The sequence below is a fragment of the Salvelinus namaycush genome, chromosome 8, assembly GCF_016432855.1.
Source record: "Salvelinus namaycush isolate Seneca chromosome 8, SaNama_1.0, whole genome shotgun sequence".
Classification (NCBI taxonomy): Eukaryota; Metazoa; Chordata; class Actinopteri; order Salmoniformes; family Salmonidae; genus Salvelinus; species Salvelinus namaycush.
Window position 1 is genome coordinate 54,707,922 of NC_052314.1, and position 14,053 is coordinate 54,721,974.

At 43.6% G+C, this 14,053-nt stretch overlaps 1 pseudogene; it reads right to left on the reverse strand.

The window, feature by feature from the left end:
- Positions 1 to 5,072: 5,072 nt before the first annotated feature.
- Positions 5,073 to 11,442, reverse strand: LOC120052197 (annotated as a pseudogene).
- Between the last annotated feature and the right edge of the window lie 2,611 nt (positions 11,443 to 14,053).

Here is a 14,053-nt window from a genome sequence, read left to right on the forward strand (position 1 = left end):
AAACTTATCTTATAAAAAACAATCAATCAATCATAATCACTAGTTAACTACACATGGTTGATGATATCACTAGTTTATCTAGCGTGTCCTGCGTTGCATATAATCAATGCGGTGCGTATCATTGTTCCAATGTTGTCACGCCCTGGCCTTAGTATTCTTTGTTTTCTTTATTATTTTAGTTAGGTCAGGGTGTGACATGGGGAATGTTTGTGTTTTGTCGGTTTTGGGTGGTTATATGGTAAAGGGGGTGTTGGGTGTAGTGTATGGGTTTGTGTTGAGTGTATGTGTCTAGCTGTGTCTATGTTGGGTGTAGTTGTCTAGGAAAGTCTATGGTTGCCTGAATGGGTTCCCAATTAGAGACAGCTGATTTCTGTTGTCTCTGATTGGGAGCCATATTTAAGGTAGCCATAGGCTTTCGTTTGATGTGGGTAATTGTCTATGTTATACGTTTGTAGCCTGTATGTGCACTACGTTCATAGCTTCACGGTCGTTCATTGTTTTGGTTAGTTTGTAAGTGTGTTTTGTTTCACTTTTCCTTCTTCAAAATAAAAGGAACATGGCTTATTTTCCAAATGCTGCGTTTTGGTCCGTCAATCCCCCACACGATCGTGACAGAATTACCCACCAATGCAGGACCAAGCGGCATGTAAAGCGGCAACAGGACCCACCTACACAGGATTCTTGGACATGGGAGGAGATACTGGATGGTAAGGGACCTTGGGCACAACCGGGAGAATATCGCCTCCCTCGTGAAGAGCTGGAGGCAGCGAAAGCCGAGAGGAGGCGATATGAGGAGGCAGCACGGAAGCAGGGCTGGAGACCCGTGAGTAATACCCAAAAATTTCTTGGGGAGGGGCTCATGGGGAGTGTGGCGAGTCCAGATGGGAGATCTGCGTCAACTTCCCGTGCTACCCGTGAGGACTCTAAGAGGGAACCTGAGCCAGTCGGGCTGATATTGGAGGTGAGCAATGGGAATGATACAGAGACTGTTAAGGATTTATTGGGGAGGTTGGAAGAGAGTGAAATGAGGGAGCTGCTGTGTTGGTGCGTGAGGCACAAGATCCACCCGACAGAGCGTGTGCGGGATGTGATGTTACCTGAGTCAGCTCTCCATGCTCGTCCTGATGTGCGTGCTAACCGTCTGGGAATGACAGTCCCACGAACCAGGCCTCCTGTACGCCTCCCTAGTCCTGCACCTCCTGTATTAGCCCCACGTACTAACTCTCCTGTGACAGTCCCCAGCCCAGTACAACCAGTGCCTCCTCCACGCACTAGCCCTATGGTGCGTGTCTCCAGCCCTTTACCACCAGTGCCTAAACCACGCACCAAGCCTCCTGTGTGTCCCCAGAGTCCTGTGCGTCCTGTTGCTGCTCCCCGCACTAGCCCTGAGATGCGTGTCCCCAGTCCGGTACCACCAGTTCCGGCACCACGCACTAGGCCTAATGTGCGCTCCCAGGGTCCAGTATGCCCTGTTCCTTATCCCCGCACTAGCCCTGAGATGCGTGTCCCCAGCCCGGTACCACCAGTTCCGGCACCACGCACTAGGCCTAATGTGCGCTCCCAGGGTCCAGTATGCCCTGTTCCTTCTCCCCGCACTAGCCCTGAGATGCGTGTCCCCAGCCCGGTACCACCAGTTCCGGCACCACGCACCAGGCCTACAGTGCGCCTCAGCCGGCCAGAGTCTGCCATCTGCACAGCGATGCCTGAACTGCCCGTCTACCCAGCGCCATCTGAGCCATCCGTCTACCCAGCGCCATCTGAGCCATCCGTCTACCCAGCGCCATCTGAGCCATCCGTCTACCCAGCGCCATCTGAGCCATCCGTCTGCCCCGAGCCATTAGAGCCGCCCGTCTGTCCCGAGCCGTCAGAGCCGTTCGTCAGTCAGGAGCCGCTAGAGCCATTCGTCAGACAGGATCTGCCAGAGCCGCCAACCAGACAGGATCTGCCAGAGCCGCCAACCAGACAGGATCTGCCAGAGCCGCCAACCAGACAGGATCTGCCAGAGCCGCCAACCAGACAGGATCTGCCAGAGCCGCCAACCAGACAGGATCTGCCAGATCCGCCAGCCAGCCATGTGCAGCCAGATCCGCCAGCCAGCCATGAGCAGCCAGATCCGTCAGCCAGCCATGAGCAGCCAGATCCGTCAGCCAGCCATGAGCAGCCAGATCCGTCAGCCAGCCATGAGCAGCCAGATCCGTCAGCCAGCCATGAGCAGCCAGATCCGTCAGCCAGCCATGAGCAGCCAGATCCGTCAGCCAGCCATGAGCAGCCAGATCCGTCAGCCAGCCATGAGCAGCCAGATCCGTCAGCCAGCCATGAGCAGCCAGATCCGTCAGCCAGCCATGAGCAGCCAGATCCGTCAGCCAGCCATGAGCAGCCAGATCCGTCAGCCAGCCATGAGCAGCCAGATCCGTCAGCCAGCCATGAGCAGCCAGATCCGTCAGCCAGCCATGGGCCGTCCCTCAGTCCGGAGCTGCCGTTCCTCAGTCCGGAGCTGCCGTTCCTCAGTCCGGAGCTGCCGTTCCTCAGTCCGGAGCTGCCGTTCCTCAGTCCGGAGCTGCCGTTCCTCAGTCCGGAGCTGCCGTTCCTCAGTCCGGAGCTGCCGTTCCTCAGTCCGGAGCTGCCGTTCCTCAGTCCGGAGCTGCCCCTTATCCTGGTGCTGCCCCTTATCCTGGTACTGCCCCTTAGTCCGGAGCTGCCCCTTAGTCCGGAGCTGCCCCTTAGTCCGGAGCTGCCCCTTAGTCCGGAGCTGCCCCTTAGTCCGGAACTGCCCCTTAATTCAGTGGGGTTAATGTGGAGGGGGGTCATTTGGAGGAAGCTACGGAGGCGGTTAGTGACTGTGGTGGGGTGGGGACCACGACCAGTGCCGGAGCCGCCACCGTGGAAGGAAGCCCACCCAGACCCTCCCCTAGACTGTGTGCTGGTGCGCCCGGAGTTCGCACCTTAAGGGGGGGGTTATGTCACGCCCTGGCCTTAGTATTCTTTGTTTTCTTTATTATTTTAGTTAGGTCAGGGTGTGACATGGGGAATGTTTGTGTTTTGTCGGTTTTGGGTGGTTATATGGTAAAGGGGGTGTTGGGTGTAGTGTATGGGTTTGTGTTGAGTGTATGTGTCTAGCTGTGTCTATGTTGGGTGTAGTTGTCTAGGAAAGTCTATGGTTGCCTGAATGGGTTCCCAATTAGAGACAGCTGATTTCTGTTGTCTCTGATTGGGAGCCATATTTAAGGTAGCCATAGGCTTTCGTTTGATGTGGGTAATTGTCTATGTTATACGTTTGTAGCCTGTATGTGCACTACGTTCATAGCTTCACGGTCGTTCATTGTTTTGGTTAGTTTGTAAGTGTGTTTTGTTTCATTTTTCCTTCTTCAAAATAAAAGGAAGATGGCTTATTTTCCAAATGCTGCGTTTTGGTCCGTCAATCCCCCACACGATCGTGACAAATGTGTACCTAACCATAAACATCAATGCCTTTCTTAAAATCAATACAGATAAGTATATATTTTTAAACCTGCATTTTTAGCTAAAAGAAATCCAGGTTAGCAGGCAATATTAACCAGGTGAAATTGGGTTACTTCTCTTGCGTTCATTGCACGCAGTCAGTGTATATGCAACAGTTTGGGCCGCCTAATTTGCCAGAATTTTACCTAATTATGACATAACATTGAAGGTTGTGCAATGTAACAGGAATATTTAGACTTATGGATGCTACCCGTTAGATAAAATACGGAACGGTTCCATATTTCACTGAAAGAATAAACGTCTTGTTTTCGAGATGATAGTTTCCGGATTCGACCATATTAATGACCTAAGGCTCGTATTTCTGTGTGTTATTATGTTATAACTAAGTCTATGATTTGATAGAGCAGCCTGACTAGGCAGTGGTAGGCAGCAGCAGGCTTGTAAGCATTCATTCATTCAAACAGCACTTTAGTGCGTTTTCCCAGCAGCTCTTCGTTGTGCTTCAAGCATTGCGCTGTTTATGACTTCAAGCCTATCAACTCCCAAGATTAGGCTGATGTAACCGATGTGAAATGGCTAGCTAGTTAGCGGGGTGCGTGCTAATAGCGTTTCAAACGTCACTCGCTTTGAGACTTGGAGTGGTTGTTCCCCTTGCTCTGCATGGGTAACGCTGCTTCGAGGGTGGCTGTTGTCGATGTGTTCCTGGTTCGAGCCCAGGTAGGAGTGAGGAGAGGGACGGAAGCTATACTGTTACACTGGCAATACTAAAGTGCCTATAAGAACATCCAATAGTCAAAGGTTAATGAAATACAAATGGTATTGAGAGAAATAGTCCTATAATTCCTATAATAACTACATCCTAAAACTTCTTAGCTGGGAATATTGAAGACTCATGTTAAAAGGAACCACCAGCTTTCATATGTTCTCATGTTCTGAGCAAGGAACTTAAACGTTAGCTTTCTTACATGGCACATATTGCACTTTTACTTTCTTCTCCAACACTTTTTGTTTTGCATTATTTGAACCAAATTGAACATGTTTCATTATTTATTTGAGGCTAAATTTATTTTATTGATGTATTATATTAAATTAAAATAAGTGTTCATTCAGTATTGTTGTAATTGTCATTATTACAAATAAAAAAATAATAATTTAATTGGCCGATTAATCGGTATCGGCTTTTTTGGCCCTCCAATAATCGGTATTGGTATCGGCGTTGAAAAATCATAATCGGTCGACCTCTATCGTCTACACCTGTTCGGTAGTCTAATGTTGTCATATCTTTTCGCTTACATAACATGTCCTCACCTGGGGAAGAGGTAACAGTCGTGGATGCTGTCAATGCTGTGAGTCCTTGAACTTGTCAAAACGATCTCTCTGTACTCGTGATCTTTATTTCTTACATTGTTTACCTCTGCCACCCTAAACACCTCTGCTGGGGATATCAGCTGATCAATGCTGTCTGAAAAGCAAGTGTACTCATCAATGTTGACTACAGTGCAGGAAATAATGTTGAAAAGGATCCCACTGTCTGATGCAGCTTCCTCCGCGTCGGAACGTTTGGCCTTGGTTGTGGTAAACCTCCCAAATCGCACTTCTGACAATACTTGTGCCTCATACTCTTTGCTTGGGCCACGATACACAGTTTGGCAGTTCTCTGTCTTCAAAAGCCTCATGGCATCCATTAGAAGGAAGTGGAGGGATTTGAACCGGAAGTTGCCGTTATAGACAGTGACATTCCCACCCTGAGTCTCCACTGCTTGGTTGAAAATCTTTCTGAACACATTTCACCCATGTCCATAAGCCACCAATGCATCTGTGTGTTGCTTGACGCCTCCCGGGATCAATTTTGTACACTGCTTTGCCTGCCAGGCAGAACTATACTCTATACTGCCTTTCAGTTCTTCTTCCAGCAGACCCCCTTCCACAACCTTCTTCAACATCTGCTCCCGACAGTGAGTGTACTGGTCATCCACGGCATTAGGAACCATATCCATTACCTTTGCCTGAGTCACCTGTAATAGTAAAGAGAATTGCTACCTTTTTTAATACAGGTAGCAGTGTAACAATTTATAGCACTCAATATTTTATGACAATACAATACTAATTTGCCAAGTTCAAATTCAAGCATTTTTCAAATGAAGTACATCAAGGCCAGTTTCCCAGACCCAGAGTAAAGCCTAGTCCTTAACTAAAAATCATGCTCAATGGAGAGTCCAGGAATAGGCTCACTCTGGATCTGGGAAACCGGCCCAGAAGTATGTCCTTACAGTATGGCTGGTTCAATCAGTGGTGTAAAGTACTTTTTAAAAAGTACTTTAAAGTACTACTTAAGTAGGTTTTTGAGGTATCTGTACTTTACTTTTTACATTTTGAACTACTTTTACTTCACTACATTCCTATAGAAAATATTCTACTTTTTACTGCATACATTTTCCCTGACAACCAAAAGTACATTTTGAATGCTTAGCAGGACAGGAAAATTGTGAAATTCAAGCACTTATCAAGAGAACTCGTGGTCATCCCTACTGCCTATTGTCAGGCGGACTCACTAAACACAAATGCATCTTTTGCAAATAATGTTGGAGTGTTGGAGTGTGCCCCTGGCTATAAATACATTTTAAAAACAAGAAAATGGTACTGTCTGTTTTGCTTAATATAAGGAATTTTTTATTTATACTTTTACTTCTACTTTTGATACTTAAGAATATTTTAGCAATTACATTTACTTTTGATACTTAAGTGTATTTAAAACCAAATAATTTTTTACTCAATTAGTATTTTACTGGGTGACATTCACTTTTACTTGAGTAACTTTCTATTAAGGTACACTACCGTTCAAAAGTTTGGGGTCACTTAGAAATGTCCTTGTTTTTGAAAGAAAAGCAATTTTTTGGTCCATTAAAATAACATAAAATTGATCAGAAATACAGTGTAGACATTGTTAATGTTGTAAATGACTATTGTAGCTGGAAACGGCTGATTTGTTATGGAATATCTACATAAGGTATAGAGGCCCGTTATCAGCAACCATCACTCTTGTGTTCCAATGGCACGTTGTGTTAGCTAATCCAAGTTTATCATTTTAAAAGGCTTTAAAAGGAGATTCAGCATTTGTGGTTCGATTACAGGCTCAAAATGGCCAGAAACAAATAACTTTCTTCTGAAACTTGTCAGTCTATTCTTGTTCTGAGAAATGAAGGCAATTCCATGCGAGAAATTGCCAAGAAACTGAAGATCTCATACAACGCTGTGTACTACTCCCTTCACAGAACATCGCAAACTGGCTCTAACCAGAATAGAAAGAGGAGTGGGAGGCCCCGGTGCACAACTGAGCAAGAGGACAAGTACATTAGTGTCTAGTTTGAAAAACAGACGCTTCACAAGTCCTCAACTGACAGCTTCATTAAATACTACCCGCAAAACACCACTCTCCATGTCAACAGTGAAGAGGTGACACCGAGATGCCGGCCTTCTAGGCAGAGTTGCAAAGAAAAAGCCATATGTCAGACTGGCCAATAAAAAGAAAAGATGGGCAAATTAACAGACACTGGAAAAAAGTGTTACGGACAGACAAATCTACGTTTGAGGTGTTCGGATCACAAAGAAGAACATTCGTGAGACGCAGAAAAAATTAAAAGATGCGGGAGAAGTGCTTGACGCCATCTGTCAAGCATGGTGGAGGCAATGTGATGGTCTGGGGACACTTTGGTGGTGGTAAAGTGGGATCTCAACCCTATTGAGTTGTTGTGGGAGCAGCTTGACCGTATGGTACGTAAGAAGTGCCCAACAAGCCAATCCAACTTGTGGGAGGTGCTTCAGGAAGCATGATAGGAAATCTCTTCAGATTATCTCAACAAATTGACAACTAGAATGCTGAATGTCTGCACAGCTAGAATTGCTGCAAATGGAGGGTTATTTGACAAAAGCAAAGTTTGAAGGACACAATTATTATTTCTATTAAAAATCATTATTTATAACCTTGTCAACGTGTTGACTATATTTCCTATTCATTTTGCAACTAATTTCATGTTTCTAAGTGACCCCAAACGTTTGAACGGTAGGGTATCTATACTTTTACTCAAGTATGACAATCGGATACTTTTTCCACATCTGGGTTCTATCATTTCAATCTTATGACCCCAAAAAATGTGTTTGGTCAAAACTCTTACCCTGTGAGAGAGCGCAGCAACGAGGATCAATATGAATGTCTTCTCTCTCTGGCCCTGCATTTTCCCAGCAATGGCTGCCTTGTGTGTTCTGGTGACCAATGAATGAGGGATTGAGAGGAGATGGGACAGATCAGAGATGAGAAACAAAATGCAATTGAGAATAAATTACATTGTGAGGTTATAAATAGCAAACAAGAATCTTAAATTTACACAGACACAATTTTACTGTATGTTTTACAACATTTAGGGGTCTTTCATAACAACATGTCCAGGCAATGTTTAACTTCACAAATAGTACCCCTTCTCACAGGTATCATTCTGAAAGTTGACGTATCTACTACATAGATATTTTCAGTGTGGTATGTTCCTAGACTCAAGTGTAAGCAGCCTACAGCTGTTTTAATTGAGTAAGTTATACCATTAATCACTCAAACTATAGGCCTACAATTCGCTGTTATAAAAGGCCCTAACACCTAACAAGCATAACATGGGACAATCAAAATAATACATGAAAGATAAGATTTGGACACATACCTTCAAAGTCGTGTGGTGCTCTAAATGTAATGAACAAACATAGTTGGACAGATAAGAGTTGTGTAACAATGGCACTGCATAGGGCTACAATATGCATTACATATTTTACAAGTCAGTTTTGGTTTTTATTAGAGTAGATGGAAATTAAATAGAATCGACGGAGTTGTTCGACTGAATCATGAATCGAGGCATCTCTATCTATGACAGTCTGCCAGTAATACCTTAATTGGGGAGGACAGGCTCATAGTAATGGCTGGAACGGAATTAATGGAATGCTATCGAACACATCAAATACATGATTTTAATGCGTTTGATACTATTCACCGCATTCCAGCCATTATTATGAGCCGTCCTCACCTCAGCAGCTTCCTGTGATGCTATGGCATTTCTGTCTGCAACGTTCCACATTTGCATACTGATCGTGGCTTGGTATGGAGCCCTTTTATTCTCCAGCGTTTCACAAACTTGGTCTAGGGACCCCCCCCCATGTGACATTGTTGCATACCCGGATATGCCATGACATTTCAAATGATTCATTTAATAAAAGTTCAACTCTTTAATGTAGTTTCTATGAAGTGCACGTGCGCCCCATAAAAAGACCAGTAGCCAACCAGAACCTTCAGGTGTGTAGCTTTTTGTTTATGTTTGCCAATCAAAGTGGCAAAGAGGCTCAATGTCAAGCAAGTGGAGTGAGAGTTCACTGATGCAATGCAAGTTGGAAAAGAAATATGGAAATAAATGTTAACGAAATGAGGAGTAGGCTACAATGAGTAGGCTGTTGTTTTATCTGAATTGGTTTGGAGAGAAAGCGCAGCATGTGGCCTCAATTACAGATGCCTTCAGAATGGTTGACTTTTTCCAAATTTTGTTGTGTTATAGCCTGAATTTAAAATGTATTAAATTTAGATTTTTTGGTCACGGGCCTACACACAATCCCCCCATAATGGCAAAGTGGAATTGTGTTTTTTGATTAAAAAAAATTATAAAATTAATACAAAAATAAAATAAATATTCAACCCTTTTGTTATGGCATGCCTAAATAAGTTCAGAGGTAAAAATGTCCTTAACCTCTCTAGGGTAGGGGGCACTATTTTCACCTCCGGATGAAAAGCGTGCCCAAAGTAAACTGCATGTTACTCAGGCCCAGAAGCTAGGATATGCATATAATTGGTAGATTTGGATAGAAAACACTCTAACGGCTAACGTTTCCAAAACTGGATTTTTTTATGTTTGTAGTTTTCTATTGAATACAGTATCCAATGACTTAGGACTCAAATTGCACTTCCTATGGCTTCCACTAGATGTCAACAGTCTTTAGAAATTGTTTCAGGCTTGTATTCTGAAAAATAAGGGAGTAAGACCACTCTGAGTGAGTGGACCCTGGGAAGTCCCCAGACCTGTTTGCTGCGCACGGCCGAGAGTGCGCCTTTCTTGTTTTCCTTTTATATTGACGAAGCTATTGTCCGGTTGAAATATTATTGATTATTATGACTAAAAACAACCTGAGGATTGATTATAAACATCGTTTGACATGTTTCTACGAACTTTACCGGTACTATTTGGATTTTTCATCTGCCTGTTGTGACTGCCTTTGAGCCATTGGATTACTGAACAAAACGTGCCAACAAAACTGAGGTATTTGGATATAAAGAGGGACTTTATCAAACAAAACAAACATTTATCGTGTAATTGGGAGTCTTATGAGTGCAACCATATGAAGATCATCAAAGGTAAGTGAATCATTTTATTGCTATTTCTGACTTTGACGACTAATCTACTTGTTTGGTAACTGTATGTAATGTTTTGTGTGCTGGGCGCTGTCCTCAGATAAACTCATGATATGCTTTCGCTGTAAAGCCTTTTTGAAATCTGACACAGCGGCTGGATTAACAAGAAGTTAAGCTTTATTTTGATGTATAACACATATTTTCAAGAATGTTAAATATTTGAATTTAGTATTTTTGAATTTCGCGCTCTGCAATTTCACTGGATGTTGGCCAGGTGGGACGCTACCGTCCCACGTACCCAAGTCATATAATAAGTTACATGGACTTTCTCTGTGTGCAACAATAGTGTTTAACATGATTTTTTAATGACTAACTCATCTCTGTATTCCACACATACAATTATCCCTCAGTCGAGCTGGAAAGTTCAAACACAGATTCAACCACAAAGCAGGGATGCAAACTGGTGAGGTCCCAAAAAGGTGACACTTTTTTGTTGTTGCATTCAAACATGCAAAAAATCCCTGCTAGGGGGAAATGCAGGTTTTAACTAATTAAACAACAAAGAATATGATCTACATGATCAGTCTCTGTGTGCAAAATAGAAAGTGGTTCATGTGAACCTAACTCACAGTTAAAAAATGTAAAGAAAGCAATCCAATGTTATTTGTTGCCAAGACTTTACTGCAAATGACACTTGAAAAAAAACAACACATTAATATTGCAGTTAGCCATTATAGCCTTTATAATAGAACGCTTGTGACCACACATAAATATTGCACTTGGGAAAATCTTAAAGTAAAAATAGAATGAAACAAACAGGCATTCTATTTTTGCTCTATTATAGTGGCTACTATAGACATCGATCAAGTGCACAAGGCTACATGTGTGCAAAAATAATGTTCACTGAGTAAAAAAAAGTATAATCCCCCCTCACTCACACATGTTACTGTCAAATTCAACACAACAAAAACTATATATTTGGGCTACACTGTGGCGGTTCTAGCTTGTATGGCACCCTAGGCGAACCCGCCCTTCAGCGCCCGCTTTCGGGGGCGCCCCCTTGATGCCGCCCTGGGTGGCTGCCTATGTCGCCCGAACCTCTATGTTTAATATAACACAGATAATTTAATTATTCATTTCGGTTGCCTATCCTGACGTGAAGTTTGTTCTATTGAAAGTATTTGACTCTGATGTGTGCCACGGAAAGTATTAGACTCTAGCCACAAAATGTAAGGAAATTAGAAGGGTGGGGAGAATTCTGGCAGGGGGGGGGGGGGGGGGGGGTTCGGCACAACGGCAAGGAGTCGTATACCAGTTAATACTATAGCGAATTGGTTAGGTTACTAATGTTAGCTCACACGATGTTAGCTGTTTAAATTTATTAGCAAGCTAATTATCACACCATAAACTCAATTATTTATCAGATAAGTTGGCTAATGTTGCCCAACATTTCTCTGGCTAGCTAACGGGTCCAGCTAGCAAGATACTTAACAGTGCTAATAGTTGTTCACCAGTTTCTCCCTCACCTCAAACTTTCCAAAAGCCAGTAGTTTTTCAGTTACAGCTCATGAAGTACGCTTCATCACCTTCTCACCCCGGTCTCCGTGGTCAGGCTTCTCACCTAAAGTTACCTCTTCGTTATCGTTCAGGGGACGTGCTGCTGTAACTGACAAGCTGACTTTCCAGAGGCGCGCTGATGCTGTAACTAGTAAGTTGGTTGTCCCCTCTTTCTTCAGTAGCGTGCTGCGCTGCATTCTGCTGTTATGTAACGATTGGCTCACCTTCGTCAGTAGTGATCCAAACCCACCCCCAAACCGTTCTCATCGGATCTACATGAATTACGTAGGTCACCTATTTTGGTTTAAAAACGTCGAATTTCGCCGAAAGGTGACTAGTTTGCATCCCTGACAAAGACCAGGGAGGTTTTCCAATGTCTTGCAAAGAAGGGCATCTATTGGTAGATAGGTAAAAAAAAAAAATAAGCAGACAATGAATATCCGTTTGAGCATGGTGAAGTTATGAAATACACTTTGGATGGTGTATCCATACAACCGGTCACTACAAAGATACAGGCGTCCTCCTAACTCATTTGCCGTAGAAGGAAGGAAACCACTCAGGGATTTCAGCATGAGGCCAATGGTGACTTTAAAACAGTTATATAGTTTAATGGATGTGATAGGAGGAAACTGAGGATGGATCAACAACATTTTAGTTACTCCACAATACTAACCTAATTGACAGAGTGAAAAGAAAGAAGCCTGTACCGAATAAAAAATATTCCAAAACATGGATCCTGTTTTCAACAAAGCACTAAAGTAATACTGCAAAAAATGTGGCAAAGCAATTACATTTTTGTCCTGAACACAAATTGTTATGTTTGGGGAACACCCAATACAACACAAGTAAGTAAGTACCACTCTCCATATTTTAATGTTATGGGTATGCTTGTAATCATTAAGGACTGGCGAGCTTTTCAGGATAAAAAATAAACGGAATGGAGCTAGGCAAAGGCAAAATCCTAGAGGAAAACCTGGTTCAGTCTGCTTTCCCCCAGACACTGGGAGATGAATTCACCTTTCAGCAGGACAATAAGCTAAAACACAAGGCCAGATCTACACTTAAATTGCTTACCAAGAAGACAGTGAATATTCCTGAGTGGGCGAGTTACAGTTTTGACTTAAATTTACTTGAAATCTATGGCAAGGCCTTAAAATGGTTGTCCAGCAATGATCAACAACCAATTTGACAGAGCTTGAAGAATTTTGAAAAGAATAATGGACAAATGTTGCACAATCCAGGTATGGAAAACTCTTAGAGACTTACCCAGAAAGACACACAGCTGTAATCGCTGCCAAAGGTGATTCTACAAAGTATAGACTCAGGGGTGTGAATACTTATGTAAATGACACATATCTGTATTTCATTTTCAATAAATGTGCAATAAAATTCTAAAAACACATTTTCACTTTGTCATTATGGGGTATTGTGTGTAGATGGGTGAGAGAAAACAAATATTTAATACATTTTGAATTCAGGCTGTAACACAACAAAATGTGGATTAAGTCAAGAGGTATGAATACTTTCTGAAAGCATTGAAGCCTAGCCAGAATCCGACTGGACGTCATTCCTTGGAAAAATCCAGGAGAGCTCCATAAAAAAAAAACTAATGCCAAGGGTTTTATCAGAGTGCACAAATCAGTATGCCTACCTACCAAAGTCCAGCACTACTACCGCCCTTGTTAAAGCCACAACCTCCTGGCTGACAGCTACAGACTCCAAAAAAACAACAATGGTGAGGGTGTTACTTGCTGATATGTCCAAAGCCTTTGATTGAGTAGATCAAGCAAAGCTCCTGCAACATCTGTCTGACATTGAACTGTGTCCAAGGTTACTGGCCTGGCTCCACAGCTATACCACAGGAAGAATGCAGAGGGTGATGGCAAATGGCACTTTTAGCCCTAGGTCAGAGGTCACCTCTGGTGTGCCACAAGGGGGTGTGGTTGCAAGATATCTGTTTCTCCTTCACATGTCCACCTGAAAAGGTGTCTTCAGTGACACACTGGACAATGTAGGGCTGTCCCGAGCCATACCATTAACCAGCATCAAAGAGGACATTTCCATGGGCTTGGAGGCAAAGCAGCTGGAAGAGTGGGCCACATTCAACAACATGCTCCTGAATGGGAAAAAGTCTGTGGAAATTCTGATATATTATTCTAGAGACCATCCACAACCCGCACCACTAATCCTAGAAGGACAGGAAGTACCAGTGGTAACAACAACTAAGTATATTGGTTTTCATCTAGACTCTAACCTCAGTGGTGACAGACATACTACACTGGTCAGACCTTGTCTGGAATACGGTGGAGTGCTATTAGTTGGATGCAGTAAAAAGCAGCAGGCCCAACTAGACAGGGTGCAGAGGGCCTTGAGGATCATCTCCAGAGGTGGAGCAGTCCAACCGCAGCTCCCCTCACTGCAGAGCAGGTGAGAGCAGGCTGCAGTGCACCTGGTGAAGGACATGCACACTCTTGACCATCCACTGAATGACCTGCTCCCTCCAAAAAGAGGCAACTGCACCACCAGGCTCCTGAGAAACAGCCACCAACTGTCCTGTATAACTGCCCGTATGACCCGCTTGCGAAACGCCAGTAGCTACAGGAA